The sequence below is a fragment of the Lissotriton helveticus genome, chromosome 2_1 (genome assembly GCF_964261635.1).
Source record: "Lissotriton helveticus chromosome 2_1, aLisHel1.1, whole genome shotgun sequence".
Lineage (NCBI taxonomy): Eukaryota > Metazoa > Chordata > Amphibia > Caudata > Salamandridae > Lissotriton > Lissotriton helveticus.
In genome coordinates this window covers 1644264202-1644287305 of record NC_136059.1, presented here as the reverse complement: position 1 = coordinate 1644287305, position 23104 = coordinate 1644264202, and the positions used below count along the sequence as shown (strand labels likewise).

General features: G+C 44.4%; 1 protein-coding gene across 1 annotated transcript in view; it reads left to right on the top strand.

Moving 5' to 3' along the window:
- The window catches only part of SGMS2 (sphingomyelin synthase 2), a 282298-nt gene that overhangs the window by 64492 nt on the left and 194702 nt on the right, over positions 1 to 23104 (top strand). The window contains exon 2 of the mRNA XM_078676597.1: positions 11122 to 11290. The gene's annotated coding sequence lies outside the window, so the exon portion shown is untranslated. The remainder of the gene's footprint in view (positions 1 to 11121; positions 11291 to 23104) is intronic.

Genomic DNA, 23104 nt, shown 5'->3' with positions numbered 1-23104 from the left:
CCGTGTGTGTACTGGGTGTTCCACCCACCAAGGGGCTCCACATGGCAGCCCCACCCCAGACCAACAGACTCCAGACAGAACTCGGCTGTCATTAAAATGGCCCAAAAATAGAAAGCCATAACTGCACGGTCGTTGAAATTGAGGGCTGTTTGTTGGGGCAGGCTTGTGGTTGAGCCGTTAAGTTGCCCGCGGTGTGTTTGCTGCACATGCATGGGAACCCCATCATTTTGCGTTGCTCCACTGGCTTGGAATGCTTTTCAGTTATATGTATGAGTCTAACTTAACTATTCATTGCAAATCCTGTATCTCTACTGGCTTAAACAATTCCCTACCTGAACCGTGTAGGTCTTTGGAATAAAATATGTACATTGTTGTTCCCATGCTAATTTATTTTCTATTTATACATTGTGAATTTAACGTTGCTACTAATGACAAAGGTTTTCCAGTGACAATTTGAGGCCCAAAATGGCGTCGTGAACAAAGTCTCTTTTATGTATGTTCTTTAGTGATGGTCTGTTGACGTTTCTGGGAAAGCATTTTTCGGCGGCTGTTATTTACATCTATCTTGTATTTTTATTTAAAAATGTGACTCCCAAATGAATGTTCTTGGGCTATTTTCAGTCAGTGAGTTCCTAGGAAGTAGCAAATGAAAAGTCCATGCATATTTAGAGCATATAGTCCATCACATCGGTGAATCCTATGGCAGTATTGGTATGTTAACTCTGTTTGTGGGTCCTATAGAGTTTTCGGGGCATTTTCACAAGCCCCTATCGCCACCATAACGGCACTTTCAGTGACGTTGCGGTGGCGATAGGGGCCTCGCCTTATTCACAAGGCAACGTTCAGCCACTTAACGTGGCTTAACACTGCCTTGTAAATAAGGCCCCCTTTCATGCTATGTGTAGCATGAAAGAGGCGTGCAGTGGGTGTTGTGGTGGGAGTTCCACCGCAGCACCCATTGATATTTACGCTGCCCCCTATTCACAAGGGCAGCGTAAATAGGAGCTAATGCCAAACTTAAGACCGGGAAAACTCTAGTCTTAAGTTGGCGACACAAGGAGAAATGCTTTTTTTCTCCTAGTTTTTGCATTTTCCATGTGTGCTGCCTTGTGCAGCACACATGGAAAATGCAAAATGCCATGGTTTGTTTATGTGCAGGAAGGGGCACCTTCCTGTACATAAACAAACCTCCCTGCTTGCAGACACCCCTGCACTCTGGTGTAAGGGTTCCTGCGTTGGTGCTAAGTTGTGAAACTTAGCGCCATCGCAGGGGGAAAAGCAAGGCTGCACCATGTCCTTGTGAATATGGTGCAGCCTTGCTTTTCCGAAGTGGCGGAGAGAGGCATTAAGTCAAGAAGGCTAACGCCTCTCTCCGCCACTTCCTTGTGAATATCCCCCAATCTGTCGTACTGTGAGCGTGAAACATCCTACCAAAGATTCTGCTTTGGAATTCGCTTGGTCTTGGTTTTATGTATGTGAATAAAGTAACACATACTCCAATAATAAATTTACTCTTGACATACTGCTTAGTTACTACCACATAATTATCCCCACCCCTGCCATCCAAAGCAGGACAGGTGTAGAAATGAAACCGAAAATTGGATTAGTGGGAATAAATGTATTATACAGAAATGTTTTTGATTAACGCGTTAGATAGTACCATGAGTTAACTTCTTTCAACACAAACAATTTCAGCAGTGTAAATTATGTTAGCAATCAAGGGCAATATTTGCGATAAAACAATATGCATAAATCAGATCCCAACTTTGCTGGCGACTAAATAGTTTCATAAAAGATCCCTTGCTCTTCATTTTTTGCTGAACACTGGACATCACTTTTGGGAGGAGCCTGTTTATGTCACCATGTGCACGTTTACTGTTCGTGGATATACTGTTACAGAATAGGCTTCTGATCTGAAAACTTGAAATCTCTCCTGACACTTTTACATTTATATTGTACACCTCTAAAAAACACAAGAAGTGCGATTCATTTACAATCTTTGAAAAAATAAGGGCCTCATTTACGAAAAGAGACGCTTCGCTGCGTGAAAACAGTGATGCGTCACTTTTCACTGCACTCCCCGTGACACTAACGATGCGTCATATTTAGAGCATGACGCATCATGTCGTAAGGAGTTACAGATACATCAGTATTTCTTACGTATCTGTAGGAGCAAAAGTGATGCATTGCTGGAGTGTGTCACAAAAGTGACGCAACTCCAGCAATGTGTACTTTCACATGGGCAAGTCCCATGTTGTTAGTGCCTATGTCAGTCTCACGTCTGCCATGAGGCAGGCGTAAGATTTTGACGCATTAGCGTCCAAGAAATGGCGCAGTGAAATCTTATAGATTTCACTCCGTCACTTCTATGACTCTTTCTTGCGTCAAAACGCCCCCCTTGCATACATTATACCTGGCGCATGTCTAATGTGGCGCAGGGGTTTAAAAAGTGACGCATCTACCTAGATGCGTCACTTTGTAAATATGGTGCAACAAGGCACATTTTTTACTCCGCTGGTGCCAGCGGCGTAAAAGTGACGCAAGGGCTCATAAATGAGCCCCTATGTTTTTAATGGGGATATTAATGGGTCTTAATAGTTTCTTCCAATGATCAGAGTATTAGAGCAGGTGCCTGAAGATGCTTTTGGACAGGAATGCTTAAAAACAACATTTTATTTTGCTTGTTTTAGAAACAAGCGTGTACAAATTGTGTCAGGACACACATCTGCATAAGGCGTTTACTGTCTGGTTCTAATGACACTATACACGAACAGGCCTTTGTTTAGTTTTGGGAACGTGTACTTATACAGGGAGTTGGTCATGTCAGCCTGATCTTGTTTGACATTTGTTCACAGAGGCCTCGCCTTTGGAAATGGATGGGTGATTGTGGGTCTGGCTTTGTGCTGTGAAGTGGTTTCTTGAAGCTGGTGGTGAGACCACCGCTGCTGACTCAAGCACAGCTTACTTCTTGATGTGTGGTGCACAGGCGCGTCCTGCCCCTCAGAATCCACCACTAATTACCATGGCTCAATTCTCCTGCATCCATTTATAGTTTTAGCTTTGGCAAACGTGTTTATGCCACGTTTCTCTTTCTGCTGACATCTCAGATCTTCTTCAGGTAAAATGTTGCATTTGTGTATATTGTGCATATTGAGGTTTAATAACCCCTTTCACTAGCCCCATTTTTCTCCCCCTTTAACAACCCCCTCTTCAACCTTACCTAATATCTCTTAATCAGATGTTTTGCAAACTTTTCTAAAAAAAAAAAAAAAGCCAGCTGTTTCCACCTCTCCTTCCAAATATCAAACCATCTTTTAGCGCAATAGTTTAGCCCAAAACGTGTCTTTGCAACCATTTTGGATGCGAGGGTGCATTTCATGCTAAACAAAATAGCACAAAAAACACAATTTCACAAACAACAGTCACTCGCATTGTTTCCATTCCATTTTCTGAGTCACTAAAATTTGTATGTGAAGGCGGCGTAATCACGCCACGTGATGTAAATGCATAATTTCAGGAAGTTGGCGTATCAAGTGTAATGAACGTATTCTGGCCTATGTATTGCACTGCCAATCATGCAGAAAAATACCCTTAAAGATCCAATTCTGAAGGTGAGGGAGTATTTATTCGTACAGGTTTGCAGGAAACGTAAATCCAGGGTAACACCACACTCTAAAGAAGGCATCGGCATTACCACATCAGGGTAGTATTCCTGGATTTAGCCCCCGCCCATAAATACATTTCTTTGCCATATTCAAGACAATATCCCAACAAATAAAGGCACCAACAGGGCTCTTGTCTCTATTGAGACAATCCAATTTTGTTTACACTTAGACAGATAGTCATCACCACGCTTATAGAAATGACTTTCTGTGTCTTGTGCTTATGTTTGTTGAAGTTTAATTAAGAAGGTTTCAGGCTAACTTGTGAAAACACTTGGCAGGCTCTACTGCACTTAGTAATGCATTTCTCACCATGTGGCTGCTTGTGACTCTTGCAGAGCGAGGCTCATACCTTGTGACCTGCTTGAGCCTCTTTGCTAAGTAAACAGCTGGCAGGTACAGAGCCTACTGCTTCTTGGGTCAGTATAGCTCTTCAGAAGAGAACAAAATGCCAGTCCGTCACAAAAACACCACGGCAGCACAGTCCTTAATGTGCTCTGGCAAGCCACAGTCCAATTAAGGAAAACCTGTTTACTGTTCATTGCCAGAGAAACAGAGCACATTACTACCAGAGGAAGGGAGTAGCCAGAAAATCAGAATATCCCCCACACTCTGATCTATCCCTCGAATGGTAAATAGCGTTTACAACAAATCTTTTACCCCGCAGGGAATCACAACGTGGTCGTTACAACGACCGCGTTGTGATTCCGCATACCATTACTCCGCAAGTCGGAACAACGACTTGCGGGGTGGAGGGGGGCGGGGAGGTGTTGGATTTAGAATCCAACACCTTCCCTAGTGTCCGCACAGACTGGAGTTGGAATAGTAAATTATACTATTCCAACTTCCAGCGCCCCGATCCGCAAGTCGTTGTTCCGACTTGCGGAGTAATGGTATGCGGAATCACAACACGGTCATTGAAACGACTGCGTTATTATTCCCTGCTGGGTAAGAATGCAGGATTTAAAGGTACATTCCGTCAGCTGAGCAAAGTGAGTAAACTCTACCCACATTAGATAAGGTCTCTTAATCCAGCCTTTATGTCCATCTATTTCTCCATCCTTTAAGCCTGTCTGTCATGCATCCATCCATCTATCCCTCTTTTCATGTTTCCACCCATACATCCATCCTTTCACCATTCCATCCATCTAGCCTCTTATCATTACAGTCTTGCATGAAACCGTCTACTCACACTTCCCACCATTCCTCCATTCTTTTACACTTTCATCCATCCATTCTTTTTCATCCATCCACCAATTCTCCCTCCTTTTATCAATCCACCAATTCATCCTTTCACCCTTCCATCCAGCCATCTGTTCATCCATCCACTCATTCATCCAGCCTTTCTTTGACCCACCCATGTAAAACTTGTTTTCCCTTTCCATCCATCTGTCCTTTAACCCTTGCATTGATCCATTCATCCACGGTTCCTTCCTTATTTTTACATGTCCTTCCTTTTGCTCTTCCTTCCAAACCTCTCTCCCACTCTCTCTTTCATTCCCTTTCTTTTCCTCTTAATTTCTTTGCTGTGGTTAACTCCATATTATTTTGTTGTTCATCATTTTCCTTTACTTTTGATTTTTTAATAGCTTTTGTCTGCAGAGCTGCAGCCAGGACAGGCGGCCAGGACAGGGTCATAAAGAACTATAATTTTAAACACCACCCTCTTAAGCTATGAATTGGTGGGGGGGGGGGTCACAACGTCACTGTACCAGAGAATCTGTTCATAGCTACAGAGAAAGGTACATATGGAATTCATTGCACACCCACAAATTGTGACTTTGCCTTCTTCAGTAATTAGTATAGGCGGTTTAATGGTAAGAGCACACTTCCTTAGGTAGACCGGCCCTCGAGCATGACTGCCACCAGAGTTCGCACCATTCGGAATATCGGCTTCCCTCTACGTGATGCAGCAAGGTGCCAAGATGGTACAGGTGAATCAGAAAAACCCATAGGAGCACTGGGGTTTTGTATCAAACTTTGATGAGCAATGCCTGGATCCAGTGTTATTTGCTCATATTAGCTATGTGGGTAAACATGGCCTTAGTTGGAGTCAACTTGGATAGGCTGTGACCGTGTAAAGATTGAAAACTCAGGAGCCAAGATGGCGATCGAGATGGCTGCGTAACCGCTCGGCTCCGTGAGACTCCTCACCCCGCACATACATCCTGGCACTTATCCTGAGCTGCAACGGCATCTACATGTAGGCGAAGGATCACTTTCACTTACCGCTTGCTCCTGAGGCTTCTGCTTGCTGCAGACCCGTTGAAGTGTCCCCGACTGTTTTGAGGCCTTCACGGAGCTGGGACCGGGGTCTCGAGTGCGGAGAGTGGCCAGCTGCGACTGCAACAACAGCGGCCTCTGGTGATGGTGAGGACTCGGCCGGAGGGAACTGAAGACCTGATTGCCGATGGCGACAGTGCCGACCCAGCCCAACTGGCGGAGAACCATGTGGGGAGTGTGATGCAGCTGGGTCGAGGGAGGTGCATGATCCTTAGCCCCCCATTCCGGTGTTGTATCCGGGCCCATTAGCGACTTTGCCCGGAGTCAGCGTGCGGCCCCCAGGGTGCGGCGGAGTTTTTAGCCTTTTGGTGACTCTCCGCTGAGAAACCTGCCTTGGCTTGTGAGATTCCCGTTGTGAATCCTGTTCCTCCCTGATGTGAGACCCGGTCCCGAGGTGAGGTGGAGAAGGACGAGGCCGGAACAGCTAAGATGGCGGAGAGCGCCCTCGTACGCACACCTCACCCGGGCAGAGAAGCCGCTATGCGAGAGAGTCCTGGGGTCTGGCGACACGAGAGAGAGCCCACGTCCAGAGATGTTTTGGCTGCGTTAACAACTCTGCATAAGACCCTGATCCGGGACACCCAGGATCTGGGTAGGGGGATGGCCGCCATTGTTGTCCCGCCGCTCCACATGGGTAGGGATGAATCACAAGGAAGCGCCGATGTGCCCGCCTTTGCGTCAGTGATGAACGTTCCAGCTGCGCCTACGTTTGTGGAGACGCCAATAGACCCGGTCCGTGAAACCGCTTTGGATTGCTCTGTTGTGTTTGGGAGTGACTCGTCGGGGCCCTTATCTGTACGGCGGCGGAAGAAACAACATCGATCCATAGTTTGGGTTGCCCCGGCGGCGTTTCAACAATTGTCGGATTGTGTGACCTTCTCCTCCTGGCTGGTGAGACTCTGTTCTGCCTGGGGGATGTTTCCGGTATCGGTACTGCCACAGACGGAGTTCCGCCATGCGTACCTGGCTGGGATTTGGGGGCTACAGTCCCATGGAGTATTGGCGCTTCCCGGACCGCCCGGTTCGGTTGGACCCACCACACTGTACTGTATGCCGATTGATGAATGGCCGTATGTGGGTACTATTGATAGAGAAGGCCAGGGATGATATCGTTTAGGATATGATGGAACACATTGTTGGCCGACGGTGTTTTGGAGAGACACTCCGCGGGGATGTTACCGATTGAATTTATGATTCTTGCTTACTGTGGCTATTCTGACTTTGCTTCTGATCTATATTGTGCACGATAGGTGAGGGGGGGCCGGGTGGTCTGATCGATGGCCCTTCTTCATATTTTTTCCTTTCCTTTTTCTTCCTTTTTCTTCTATATTTCGGGTCTCTTCTTTAGGGCAATAGGCACGCTGCTGGGGGGGGTAGGCCGTAGCCTTCTGCAGGGGTGCAGGGTGGGGGGTAGGGGGAAGAGGGTTGTTTATTTGTTCTTCCTTTGTCTCTATGGCCCTTTGCCTTTTCTTTTTCTAGGTGTCGTCATCTTCATGTTTCCTACAATCTGTTTTGTTTTTAAGGGCTGGGGTGCTGATTCGACATGACGTGTATGTGTTGTTTACATTTGTCCTGACTCGTATGCCTTGCCCCCGTGTCCTCAAGTGTATTCGCACTCATTGCGGATTTCTGTTTTATGTTGCTATTGTAGGATCATGTGTGACCGTCTGGCACTTCTTCTGATATTTTTTCTGTTTTATTTTTCTTCATTGTAAAATTAACCTTCCTAATTCCTGCTTATCGCGCTGTACGCTTAAATACGAGTCGTATCTGGATACTTACCTGACCCCGGCCTATGGACCGCTGTATCTTTTTATATTGCTTTGCTGACCTTACGAATTGACTAGCGGCCGGCCGGGATGGTTGTAGGCCCATGCTTGTATTTATGTGAAGTGATAATAAAGGTTTAAAAAAAAAACAACAAAAAAAAAAGATTGAAAACTGCTGGTAAGAGGAGAGAACTTGGAGGAGGCCCCATGTCCCAGAGTATGGCTGCTCTCTGGTGGACCTCATCTAGACTAGCTGGGCTCTGAACCTTAGTTATGATCTGAACTGCTGAAGGCTAGTAACTTCAGAACACATTTGGTGTGGTAGGAGATGAGCAATGTTTGGTGGTCAACAGTGTCGAATGGTGTGGAGAAGAAAATTAGGACGACTGCATAGGGGTCACCATTGTCTGTAATGCGCTGGACGTCCAGCGCCACTTGAATTATTGATGTCTCCATGCTTCCCCATGGTCTGATACCAAATTGATAGGTCTATGAAAGGGTGTTGTACTTGCTTTGGTTATGCAGCTAGTTGGTGCTAACTTTCTTAATTAATTTTCTTATTAATAGCTGGTGGATACATTGCCAAGATCGCAGGGATTCAGATTGGGTTCTTATTTTTTACCAGTGAGGGGCCTCTCAGATATTGAGGGCATCTGGGAAGATGGCAAGTAAAAATGGTGTGTTGGTGAGGTTGGGCAGTGTCAACATTACTGAGGTGGCAACTGTAGTTGTGCAGTCATTTTCTACTATAAGGGTTGGGTTTGTAGGCTAACCATGTTGTTTTATGGAACCTTCACACGTTGCATCTCTTGCTGTACAGCAACAAAAATATTAAGCAAAGTGAAGCATTGACAAAACCAATAGGTATTTGTAGTAAAAGACCAACCTATAGGCTTTGCCAGTTCTTATTTCCATCGCATTAGCTAATGTCAAATGGCTACCAGGGATCCACAAACGCTTGCCTATGAGCATCCATCTTCAATTGGTTTGTATAAAAAAGCCATTCCAAGCTGACTGCTCATGTATTTGCCTGCATGTGCCTGTGTCGTGATGTGTGTGAACGCATGCATGTGGGCATTCCAACATGGCCATTTTAGAAAGGTACATAAATGTAAATAATGAAAGTGTGCAGGGGCTCAACAAATATAGCAAGAGACAAGGCAGGACTTTGTGAATGTCAGGCCCTGTAGTAAAAACATTCTAAACGGGCTGGAGAAGCAGGTAGCGCCAGGGATCAGTAGCTCAGCATAGGACAGGGAGAGTGTGAGAGTAAAAAAATGGAGAGTGTGCGGGGGTGCTGGATTATAAAAGAGGAATGAGGGTTCAATAGAGGGAGGTGGGAGGCAGAGATGAAGGAGGAACAAGGGAATAAATGAACCACCATGTAGTGATGAAAGGAAAGAAAAGAGTTTTCTCAAGTCAGCAGTGGAAGGTTCAAACTCTTCCAATCTAAACATTCTGAGACCGACATACTCCTCAGTGGGACAAACACAATAATAAAGATGAATGACATTGAGCCAAGAGCAGAGACCTGAACTAGACAACAAAGCCATCCAGTCATGGGCAAGGGGCTACCCCAAAGCCCAGTCTAAGTATATGTAATGCATTTGAAACCACAAGTTTCCAACAAAACACAAAAGGGGAAGGAAGCAACAGGGATTCTCAAACCCCAATCAAACCTCCTTGTAACTTACTGCCTTCCCAAGTGTCTGTAACTCACACTTAAGTTGACTGGTTGGGAAGAAACCCAAGTGAAATAAACAAGCTGAGGCCGGAAAGAGAAAAATAACTAAGAACATCTCGATGTCAATGGGGTAACACTTGGTCCACGAGGGATGAAAAGAAACTTCGTAAATCTGCTGATTGAGTTAATCGGCGCGACTTACAATCTTCAGTTGTTGGGCAGTTAATATACCGGAGAGGTTATCCCTTATACCCACACATCACACCATGACTGTCTTTCACTCTATGTATGCTGTGTTGTTTATTTAACAGGGTGTGAGTGCTTGCATATTCATGAGATGGACTGTGTGGCATCATTGTTTAGAACAAGTGTAGGCTTGTCCGCCTTTTGTTGGCAGGCCATTGAGCACATATTGATTAGATCTCTTTACAGCATGGTGAGCAGATAAACACGCTGAGGTCACCAGCGGGAAGTGCGGGGATCTTTTGCGACCAGTTTTAATGGGGGTCCGTCTCACCTCTCCGGCCTACACACCTGTAATTAAGAACTCCAGAGTGTATGAAGGGGAAAAGGGGTATGTTACCTGAACTGCAGTCAGAAATGTGTCAACAACTTACCTAATGCCACTGGGAGAGGATCAACAGTTCCTAGGAACTAGTTCCAGGTCGTCTCCATCTGACCTGCCTGCAGTGTGCACTTATTTATAAGCCCCTTGCGCTGCCATTGCCTCACTTTTAATATGGGAAAAAGTGATATACCGGTGGTGCAAAGGCCTTGTAAAAAAGCCCCCAAAAGTTCATGCACAAAAACCATTAAAACAGATTGAAAACTATTAACGATATTTGTGTTGCTTTGGCTGAAGTGGATGTTAATGGATTTAGAAAATACTGAAAGAGCTCTTGTAATGCCTTTGTCTGGGAAGTGAGAATGTGCTATATGGGCTGTCTTCTGGAACTTTCCAGAACGGTAGTTTAATTGAACTCAGCAGTGACTTGTCTAAAGTCGACCCCAGTGCACCGTGTAAGAAGCCGCGGTCCGTGCAGGTAAGAGCGGTGGGGCCGGGGTGGGGGGGGGAAGGATTTCGACAGACGACAAAGAGGGTATATTAAATAAATATTTAATTTCCCCTTGTCGTTGTCATTTAAAATCCCCCCCCCCCCACCACCACCAACCCACCTCGCTTACCCGCATGGGCAGTTGCTGCGTATAAGTGACAACATACTTCTAAAAAAATTCTCATAGTTAATTTTGTAGAAAATAAAAAAAAGTGCAAGGGTCAAACTTGTCCTGAGAAGTCCACCACTGGCGCTGCCGATTGTTGGGAATGCTGACTGAATATCAAGAATGACTAATCTTCATTCCACCTCATGCCTCTTGCATCCACCTCCCTACACTACCCCTGTCTTTTTCTCACTCTTGCGTGTTCTTTATCATCCTTGTTTCTACTTTGTCACCGTTTTCCTTTCTCTTCCTTCTTCTTTCCCCTTTTCCTCCTTTCTCTTTCTTGAGCTGGGTAAAATTCTGATGATGAAAAAATGTGTCAATTTCTCCAAAAATAAGTGCTGGTGTCCACCACCTGTAACCATCGACACAAATTCAGCACTGCCTGTTTTGCCTCTTGATGTGTTAGGATACATTGCAGTATGTGAATTGTACCTGTTTTCCAGTTGTTGTCTCATACTAATAGCTTATTGACATATAATTCTGACTTTTTACCTTTTAGGTCAGGTGCAGCTCAGAAATCGTGGCGCAACGTTCTCCTGGTTGTCCATCCCTTTGTAAGGAAGAGTAAGAGGTTGCTAGCTGCTTGCTTTCTACCAGCCCAGCTTTTGCGATCAGTAGTGCTGCGTGCCATGGTGCCTTCAAGATATTCCACTGAACTGAAATGCCAGGTACTCAAGTGTATCCAGGCAGAAATACATATATGAAAATTGCATTGCACTGTAATGTTTTAGTGATGGAATGGTACTTTTGCTTACTGTTTATTTAGACATTTCATCAGATACATGTCTGCATATGTGAGCACTGCCTGCATTGCTAAGCAAGCACTTCTATTACTACGGGTAAGGTCAGGCGGTAAGCATATTGAAGGAGAACATTACTTCAGCCGATGAGGGCTAACTAGCTGATCAAAATGTGGCCTTACACTGAAATGCCTACAGCATTGACCTCAACTCTACTACATGAAGTTCTTGTTTCTGCTTTGTACTCTTTTACCATTAGTAGATGCACAATGGGAAAAGAATACCTAGAAGGTCCAAAGTGATAGAATTGGCATCCATAAACTTACTTTTGACAAGGGATGGTTTCAAATGTTGTGTCCTGCACAGTGCCTTACAAAGAAGGATAGAGGTGACTTTTCCTCAATGCGGAATTCCTTCCATATTTTTGGCGATAGTCCTGCATGGGCCCAATCTCGATCGCTGTATTTGTTTCTGGCCCCATCGGGATGTAGAAACTTTGAAAAAGGCTTTGAACATGGAGCTGAAGATTGCCATTATTACGAGCAGTTAGGGCGAGGACATGAATAATAGATCTTGACCAACATGGTTGCAGGTGAACTGGGCTTCCCCTTCCAGAAAGTCCAGTCATAAGATTGGGAGTTGAATCGTTGATTTAGTAAACTTGTGCTAACACATGACTAAAAGTCACCACCACTGCAAAGTCATAACTTGTGGTTAACAGGTGGCCTACCTGTTGACCATAATTTATGACTTTGCAGTGGTGGTGACTTTCTGTTCCTTCTTTTAACTTCAACCTTTTTAGGTTTGGCAAGCGGCATTATTTTGGCAATATAAGATTAAAGAACTATTGTGTGCTATGAGGGATTGCGGGATTTGTGCGTGGATAACTCAGTAATGTAGTCTATCTACTGTACCGTGCAAAAGAGCCATCTGTCCTTTACATTGAGAACATGGATTCTGGCTTCATGGAATCCATTCCCGATTTGAGAATTTGTTGTCATTGTCAATTTGCATATTATTATTGAACAGCCTGATAAGCAATTCCTCAATTTCGACATGCTTCAGCATATCATTTGTATTTATTTGAACAACCCATTAGTACAATTTATTGCATGTGCCCTTCTTGTCTAAATGGGTATGTAAAAACAGAATTAAAGCATTTGCCAGAATAGTTAATTAAACGTTTCATGTAGCAAATTTGCTATTTCATTTATACCATTGTAAATTGTCGATGGAAAAATACGTCATTAATTTTATTTTATTTTTTAATATAAATATAAGTGAAATCGACAACACGGTATGCCCAAAATGTATGTTTTGTGTAAGAAAAAAAGTAAACCTGGTAAAGTACAAATTTCACAGATTGAGGTGTAATCACAAGTGCTACAGATTTCCTTGGTTTTATTGCACTGAAACGATGTCCTTTTGTCCCCTGCTGCACATGAATCTGTGCTCTCCTCACACAAAGCTGTCAATGCTCACTTGATACATGTCCTTTTGTCCCCTGCTGCACATGAATCTGTGCTCTCCTCACACAAAGCTGTCAATGCTCACTTGATACATGTCCTTTTGTCCCCTGCTGCACATGAATCTGTGCTCTCCTCACACAAAAGTGTTAATGCTCACTTGAAACATGTCCTTTTGTCCCCTGCTGCACATGAATCTGTTCTCTCCTCACACACAGCTGTTAATGCTCACTTGATACATGTCCTTTTGTCCCCTGCTGCACATGAATCTGTGCTCTCCTCACACAAAGCTGTCAATGCTCACTTGATACATGTCCTTTTGTCCCCTGCTGCACATGAATCTGTGCTCTCCTCACACAAAGCTGTCAATGCTCACTTGATACATGTCCTTTTGTCCCCTGCTGCACATGAATCTGTGCTCTCCTCACACAAAGCTGTCAATGCTCACTTGATACATGTCCTTTTGTCCCCTGCTGCACATGAATCTGTGCTCTCCTCACACAAAGCTGTCAATGCTCACTTGATACACAACACTTAGTGCTCCCCTGAGGCACACCACCCAGTGCTCCCCAAAGCTATATAACTCCATGCTTCTCTCGAGCATGTCACCTGTGCTTTTCGGATGCTCCTCAGTTTGTTTTCTTCTGCTGCACATCATCCAGTGCTTTCCAATGCACATCACACTGTGCTTCTTTGATGTTCATCACCTTATACTTCTTACTAAATAGGGCTTTGCATGACTGTAGGTTTGTACATACAAATGGTTGTAAATCTGTTGGTCACGGCAGATTGGTGCCTGTATGTTTGCTAGTCTGTTTGCATATATATTGTGTGAATGTTAGTGCATCTGTTGGTCTCTGTGTCTGGAAGCCTATGTGTTTATTGGCCTGTCTGCAAACCTATCAGTAGTTCTGTGAATCTGTATAACTATGTCAGACTGCCTGCAGCATATGTATCTATACATTTGCTTGTTCGCATGACCGTATATATCTTTATGTTGGTTTGTATAGATAGGTTCATGTAGAAGTGCTCTGCATGCGTAGGTGCCTGATGTTTTGTGCAGCTCTACGCAAGCATGGCAAACCTATTGGGTTTGCCGTGTTTGTTAAAGCTTTAGTATTCTCTGTGAAGATAGATGCTGAAGGGGTGTGTACGTCATGTGACTATGGTCTAATCGGCTCTAAGGGTGTAGAGTGTCTATAGCTGAAATACCTTTGTTCTGCTGACCAGTAGCAGCCGGCACAGATCGGGAGTGGCGGGGCGGGCCAGGGGAGAGAGGTCGGTTTGATCGGGGATGTAAAAAAAATGAAGAAAACTTACCTGCTCGCGGATCTCTCCCGCACCATCTCAGTCTCTCCTCCCCGGGGCCAGAACAGGAAGCAGCCAGGCTCCCTCCCCTAAGTCAATCACAGTGCTGCAATGCAGCGTTGTGAGTGGTCTGAGCACCGTGGATCGGTGCTAAGGCAGGGAATGGAGGCTTGGGCATGTTCTCCACACAGACTGTAATGCTGTGCTGTATACTCAGAAGTTTAGTTTGACAGGAACGGCCAAGTCTTCAACGATTTCCTGAAGATCATCCAATTGGGTTGGAGCCCCAAGGTGGATGGCATTTGGTTCCAGAGCTTAGCTGCACAGTACAATAGACTCTGCCCCCCCCCCACCTTTCTCTACGTATTTTGGGGGTCTAAGGGTGGGAGAGTACCGTGAGAACAGCCTCTGGATCTCCACTGACTCACCTCCATAATACATACATACATACATACATACATACATACATAAGGAGCCTTGTGTACCGTGCAGAGGGCCTTAAATTGAAAATGAAATAGGTCTCGCCTTTGATTAAGTTAAAGCCATTTGCTTTGCTAATGCGATTGTATAGCAAAGAAAATGGCTTTAACTTAATAAAAGGCGCGACCTATTGCATTTTCAATGCTTGTTAATTTAAGGTGTGATGTACTTGCTTGTTTTTGTTAACCCAGAACAACTGTGTTTCTTGTACTGCTTCTGCTCATGTAAAGCGTTCTGAAACCCCCCGGGTCTAGCCAGCGATATATAAAACCTTTCAAATAAAATAAATAAATAAAATAAAGCCCCCCCCCCCATTGTAATTCATTAGAGAGGCAGGGACCTCTAACTATGATGGGTGATCCCCCAACACGGAAGGGGAGACCAGAGCCTCTGCTAACTTGGCAACCTGGTAGGCCACCCACTTCACATCTTAAATGAGCCTCTTGAGAGTTCTCAATGAATCTCTCCTCCTCTCCCCCCTTTGAACAATATAGTAGTATTAGGTTCCATAATAACCACAAAACGTATTACCAGTATTTTAGACCAACAGGAAGTAGGAGGTGAAATAGGGAGTCAATTCGCATACATGCAGTAATGCAGACGTGTAAGATGGCAGGGACCGTTTGAAGTTTGAGGTGGCAGTGTTTGCGCCCCCGACCGGCCTGACAGGCGTTTTGTGGTAATCGGAGTTGGTGGACAAACACTACGTCTGGCTCGACTAGAGGTGGCAGCCTCTGTGTCCCCGGTTGGTTCGCTTGGTCAGAAGCCACGTATAGAGAGTGGAATAATTCCACATTTGTATAGCAATTAAAGTATTTGATTGATTATCTGCATTGAGTAGAAGATTCACCCTGGAGGGTCGTATAAGAAAATATACAGGGTATTGAGACTTAGACAGCACGAGAGCCAGTGATTATTACGCTGCAATAAGGAGTCTAATGGCCTGATCGTGTCCCTGTTTGTTAAATTACATTGGATTGGTGATACAAGTATTGAGAAGGTGAAGTAAGTTGGATTTCCTTTACGGTAACCAGCATTTGATTTATTGATTATTGAAGACGCCTCATCACATTAAATTGGTTGCACACACTTTTATGTAGTCCTGATGAAGACCTCAGATTGACAAATCAAGTTTATGCTACACAAAGAGGGGTCGAAACGTCGACGTGTCTATTAAAACGTCCTAATCAATGTCTAAGAAGTGACTGCACAATTCAATTCTCATGCTTTGACATATGATTCATATTGAGAATAGGACTTGTTTTGAAAAAACTAGATGTTGTATACTATACTTTTTATATGTATATATTGTAATGTGTTGTGATGTGCATATTCATGTAATGTTCACACTTGCCTATGTTTGTAATGTGATGTGATTTATTTATGTTATCAATTGTATGTTGTTTATACTCCGTGTGTGGATGCACTATTATAAATAATACTTTTTCAGAAATATTTGGGAGAATTCTCTTGCTCTGGGATTAATTTGTTGTAATTGATTTTTACTTTTCATACAATGAACATACCACTATAGGGGCCCTGATTTGATAGTAAGCTGTCTTTTTATATGATTGAAAGTAGCAGAATCATTGTTGGCTTACTGCATTAATACCCACGTTTTGTGCTTTACTGGGAAACCCCATTGTTATTAATGGAGCAGTTTAGACCAGCAACAGAAAGTAAAGAACACAACCATTGAGCTCACCACTCGACTGAGAGAAAGATGGCACACTGGAACAGACTACGGAAGACTCAATTGGCCATCCATAAGTGGCATGGTCAAATTCAAAATCATCTGGTCACTTTCAAATGCTTTGTATGGCCTTTGGCGAAGTACCATAAGGAAGAAATGTCACAACACAACCAGGTCAATCAACTTCGACCAGCGAGACCCCAGTGCTTAAATAATCCATATAGCCCTACAAACACACTTAAGTGGGTGCAAACACATTGTGATGCAAGTTTCCAATCTCAGGTGTAGACTTCGCATCTACAAAACCTTCAGTCTCTGCAGGAACAAACATAGGTTTCCTGTTCCTCAAGGTCACCCCTCCTGCACCAACCATAGATAAACATTCCAACCCATATGTCCTACATTAGTAGAACGTTAAACTGAATACTCTTGTATAACTTTAGCGATGAATCACCTTTCCGTCACAGACTATGCCTATGGCTTGACAAATACATTACCACTGTGTATTCTGCCAGACACACAAACCAGAACTATTGACTGATACTATTGAGTTTCGAGTGTTGCACCTTGCACGTAGCTATAGAACTCATTCACAATTATGACGTCAGCTAGGAGGAGACATCTCGTGGCACAAAAAGTAGAAACACTTTCAGTAAGGTTTAGTAACAGTTTAAAAATATTTTGAAGAAAGGCATCTTTATTTCACCGTTTTGGAGGCTGCTTTTAAAACATCACGTTATTCCTATTAAAATACCAGGATATGGTTTCAACTCGAACCTGCAGCGATGCTGGACTGGACTTCTAGTTGTCTAGTGTTGAAATACAGACGTGGGCGCTAGGGGCCAGAAATCTGGACAACATCAGATGCTGTAACTGAGTGAAGATTCTGGAGAAAGTGCATTTCTCCGTGACCGCGCTGATCAAACGGATGACCATATTTTCGTTAGAGGTAGTAGAAAAAAATATTATTACAATATTTTATCATTGCAAATCGCAATTGCATTGTCCTTCGATATTAACACGGGTGGCAGGACGCACTGACAAACATGCACAAAAAACTGTCCACTTAATGACCTAATGTCCTTTTTTGAGTGATTTAGTCTCCTTGTAGTCCGTCTTTACAAAAGTATTGTTTGAGAGTTGAGTTTCTGATTTTATAACGTTTGAGGAATGTTCTAGAATATGATCAATGGGATTGCCCTCTGCCACAGAGATGGAGGACATTGTGAGCAGCAGCAGCGCAAGCTTCCGGGCGCTGTCTTGCCAGCGCCCGCTATATCCTGCTCTCGAAAGGCTTCCGCCTCCATCACTTAATGCTGTGATAACTTATTATTTTGATCCTGCTTATGGGCCAAAGCACTCGAAAAACAGCACTGTCATCAGAATGCAACAACGAAGGAGTGGTGCAAGTTTGTGGACAAGTTGCAGGTGATATGAAGCAGTCAGCGAAATAATTATCTCTTTTTATGTAGGGGACCCAACTGCTTTGTGCACATTCTGATTTTTAGATCTGGCATTAGCCAAGACATCTTGACTTTACAAAAAATGATACATATAATACACGTATATGGGCTTTCAGCGAGTCCCCTTCATTCATTGGTCTACTGTTGTAACATTCACGTTTTCCCCCCAATCACAGCATACAGCATGGGGAAGGGAGCCAGCATACTTTAGCCATTGGCTAATTTAACTGCGATTGACAGCATTATCTTCTCTCTGGGGCTTTGGCGATTGGTCAGCATGTGTTCTGGCAGTGAGGGTGTTTCTGGGTGATGGCTGTTTCCTCAATCCGGGCCGTTGGCTTTCTGTCATGTAGTCCTGTGTTACCCACTGGTCTCAGTTCCTCCTGGTATTCTTATCAGGGCTTACATCTCAGACAGTGTGGTTCCTTGCACGTTCTTGCCTTTTGTGTGAGGGTTTTTCATCCTTGGTTTGGTGTTCTTCAGTGCTTCTGTCATGAGCCAAGTTTGTGCTTAGTTTTCTCTTTGCTTCTGCCATTGGCCTCCTCGGCTCACCTTTAGTTTAGCAGATCACATGCCTGGTCTGTGTTCACATGTGCCTGCGTGGGGTCTACCATTGGTCCTGTGGGCTTTGCAGATGCACCTTTTGCATATATTCAGGAGAAACCTCTGCGCCTTCTTTCAGTGGCAGGATTGTTTCGGAGTCCGTTTCTTTGGCTCGTTGGGTGGGTGAAGTCAGGGCCTGTTTTGTACCTGTGGTTCTTTGGGTTTCCATCTCAACCAGGTCATTGGTTGACCTCTGGTTCTTTGGGTACCTATGGTTCTTTGAGGTTTCCATCTCAACCAGGTCATTCTGCGGCTGGGCTTCTTTCTAGTTCCCCAGTCCCTTATGGACTCCTTGAGGCCCAGCCTTGATATTGATAGGGCTCTATATGTGTCTCTAATTCGGTGGCCTTGTTTCTACCATTTGGTTCCTCTGGCTTGGTTGGTTGGCCTACTGTCGTCATTTAGTCGCTGATTCAAAATGGTCGTCTAGATAACATGTGCTCTTTCTGGGGCCACTCCCCCAGGTTGGTGGCGTAATGTGCAATTGTCAATTGACTCCCTCCTAGGATGGAGATGCAGGGATTTGTCTATTATCTCTTGTGTTGCTACGTGGACCCTACTTTTTGCCTTGTGCATTATTTCTGAATTTCTGATGGGTGGCTCTTGCTCTGCGTCGTTTGGTGCTGGTAGCCTCTGAGCTGTTCACCACTGCTTGCTGCTGCATCATACCTTTCTCAGTATTCATGTGCTCTGTGTGCTGTGTGACGGCTTGGTACATATTCATGTACATGCTGCGGTGCTAGGACTGTGGCAAGGACGGTTGGTGATTTGGTAATAATGGCTAGATTATTTCCTGGGAAGCATCAATACTCTGAGCCAATCAGGGAGATTGCTCACCATTCTAGGAGACACCTCCAATTACTGGGAGACGCAGGCCTCCATAAACTCGGTACAGTACAGTAACCTCTAACCCTATTAAACAGAAGGACCTTAAGGGGAATAAACAGGAGACTTTATTCACACCTTTGCACCCAATAGTGTCGTCCAAGACCAGAACCATCTTCCTGCTTCTGTTTATTCGGCGAATAAATGTGAAACCTACCTGAAAGTTTCAAACACCTTTGATTCATGAACTAACTTACCAGCGAATAATTTTTGTGTGACACATGTTCAAACATGAACTCCCCAGGGTGACGCTTGGTGTCAGAAACTCTGCAGCTCTCCCATTTTGCACCGTAGGAGCCCTTCTGGGGTTGTCTTCCAGGAGCGCGCTTGTTCCTGTGTCACCCCCGGCGAAGAGACAATCACGCCATCGATTCTGGCCTCTCAAGCACGATTAGCGGGACGCGCTCGGCTTAAGCACCGCTGCAGACTCAGAGCACCGAGCCGGCTCCCTCTGGGCCCCTGAGACGGAGCGCCATTATCTACCGCTCCAGCCTCCCGCCTGTGAGGCTGGCTGAGGGATACACGCAGCTCCAGCCAGCCGTAAAGCTGGGGGGGGGCACAACGGGGCGTGGTCAGTGTAATTAGGGGCGTGGCTTTAAAACGCTTTGGCTAAAAATCTGTGTTTAGCATAGTGTGCTGCCCGACTTGTATTTTGCTGTTTCTGTCATTGCATCCAGATATGTGATCCTACAACAAGTAACATCATACCTTCAACAAGTAAGGACTATTGGCTTTGTCAATGGTTATTAGTTGCATAAGATAAATGAGCTGCTGCTATGGCTTGTTACATATAATATTGAAAAAGCTTCCAATTAAAACCCTGGTGACCCTGCCACAATGTTGCTGCTCTTGCGTTTCAAAAAGAGAAGGGAAATCCAGAAAGAAAATAACCCTTTAAAGGATTTCCCTTCCCCCACAACGCTCACCTTGCATGACGTCATGCCGTAATTTCTACACTAGTGAGAAGTGAGCAGTGTGGGCAGCGCACGTCGATGTGCCTGCTGTCTCCAAACGGGTCTCTATCGGGCTGTTTTGCGCCCTGGCACTTTTTTCCGGACTGCAGTGACAGCAAACTGCTGTTACTGCAGTCCGGAAACACAACAGACCGCCCGTGCCAGGGCTCAAAACAGAGCCCGATAGAGACACGTTTCGAGGCCCCCTTGAACATGGCCCACTTAAAGCCCTGGGTAAGGTGTTTAATGGGTTCCTTGAATTCGGTTCATAGGAGACGTGGCCAAGTAGTTTGCTGCAGGGCCAAAAGTGAGTTGCATATGGTTGCTCCCTGTCTGTAATGCTACACACTGACCAAAAGACAAGATGGAATGGAATGCAATCAAAGCAACTGCTAGTTGCTAAGAGTAATTCAAGAACTCCTGCCATCTTTTGTAGGTCTCGCATTACCAAATCCTTTTGTTTTTACCAACATTATATATGTAATATTGTTACAGGGACCTTCAGTCATCCGTCTTCATCCATTGGTCTGTTGCTTTGTCATTCACATTTTTCCTCCACCATTGCAGCATAGAACATGGGGCAAGGGGTCGGCCCACTTCAGCCTTCGCTAACTTCGCTGTGAGTGAGGAGATTCTACAAGGAGCAGATCCACACACAAAGTGCCAAGGACTACTATAGCAAGGTGTGCCCTTTTAAGACCAGAAATAGTTTTGATTTCTGCCAGTGTATTCTTCTTCTATATTATTAAGGGACCAGCAACACTCACAACCACAGCGTTTTACAAAAACAATTACAAAACAAGCATTGACATGGCCAAAAGTCTGGCAGCCATGTCCACCTGTTGGCTTGGCAATGTTTTTTGTCCTCTGCGAGATGTTTATTTAATCTCGGGTATTTATTTTAAAAAAGCACCATGACTAGAGTAAGAGAAAACTCATTTTTTACTCCCTGTTGTTACTCTTTCAAGTACTAACAGGAGTTTCGTCAGTGAAGCTCACATATGTTAATCTTCCTGTTGGCTTGTTCATGTGCCTTGGTGCAAATTGCAGCTGACCGGTTGCAAGTGGTTTCTGTTGGACTCATTTAGAGGTTTTTGACTCATTCTGGCGTGCATGTAGAAAATCAGAGTTGATTCCAGCTCAAACTGGGGCTGTTTATGTATTTCTTCTATCTGGTGTTTTTTTTCAACCAGTTCAAAATTAGTTTTTTTGTCCCTGGATTTTAATAGCTCAATGTTCTAGAGTCTATTTGTTACAACAGGAGCTAATAAAACAACTTACAAGTGGCCAACTGGAATTTTATATTTGAGGTGGAAGCATAAATTCATTAATTAGTTCCATTATATAATAAAAGGTTAAAGTGATAAATTAAAAAAGAGAATAGCATTCGCTGATTTAAATGAAAATATTGCGGTCTCCTACAGATTCAAAAGTAGAAAGGTCAGATCGACCTACATTTTAAGCAGAAAGAAGCGCATGCCACATGAGCTGCACCTGAGCCTGGCCTTTTTCTGTATTTGGCCATGCAAGTACAGCAGGATCCTATGCAAGAGGGGGGTTTACATCTCTTTATGTTGATGTTTTAAGGTGCAGCTGGATATCGCCTTCACCGACGTCACAAACTACAGATACACTGTATTAGACCTGGCATCCTTGGTGTGGTTCTTCCCTAACTGTTTGCCTTCAACCCTTTTGTTTTGCTGACTTTTGTTTTTTATTTGCTGGCTTTAGGACTCTGTGCATTTTAACATGGCTAGCCAGTGCTAAAGTGCTTGTGCGCGCTCCTTAAACATAGTAGAATTGGCTTACACCCAATAGGTATGTCTAATTTATTTGTAAGTCCTTAGTAAAGTGGTAGTACATGTGCTCAGGAACTATAAATTAAATGCTACTAGTGGGCCTGCAGCACTGACTGTGCCACCTACTTAAGTAAACATGCCTCAGTCTTCTACTATTAACACCTTGGCTTCGGGGCAAACTCCGCCGCGGTGCGAGGAGGGGCGGGGCTGAGCGTGGCGCTGCTATGCTCATGACGGCTTCCGGACGTCATAAATCACGGTGGGCGTGTTCTCATGACGGCCGAGAGCTGTTCAAACTCCGCCCACTGATTAATTCTCTCGCACAGGCGGGGAATTAATACTGCGTGGGTGGAGCGGCAATGTTCGGACGGCTCCCGGCCGTCATGAGCACACGCCTATTGTGACTCATGATGGCCAGGAGCCGTCATGAGCACTCAAGGAGTTAAAGAGCCTGTGCATCCAGTTTTTAAACTGCCATTTCAACCTGGCAAAATACACCTTTTGCCAGGTCCAAACCTTCTATTTAATACATATAAGTCACCCCTAAGGGAGACCCTGAACAGCCCAGAGGGCAGGGTTCAGTGTATTTAAAAAGTAGGACATGTATATTTAAGTTTTGCATGTCCTGGTAGAGAAAAACTCCAAAATGTGTTTTTCACTACTGCAAGGCCATCCTCACCCATAGGATAACATTGGAGCCTTATTACATTTAATGAGCTGTAACTTCCAATTGGGAGCAGGTAGAGAGGTCAAGCTTGGTGCGTATAGTTTTATAATTAAAAGCCCCCTTTAATGATAAAGTCGGATTTTTAGTCACAATTCTCAAAAATGCTACTTTTAGAAAGTTTGCATTTTCTTGTCCTAATCATTTGATGCCTGCCACCTGTTCCTGGGTTACATGACTAGGTGCAGCTTGAAGTTGGTCTTTGTGTATTGTTTCCAGACTGTGGGACAAAGGGAATATATGTTTTAGCAGGATAGACTACCCTTGAGTTAATGACGGGGAGGAGCTGTCACCTTCAACACTTTCCCAGCACAAAGGGTTTGTCTGAGCACCTTTCACAAAGGGTTTGACACTGATCTTTTGTAATG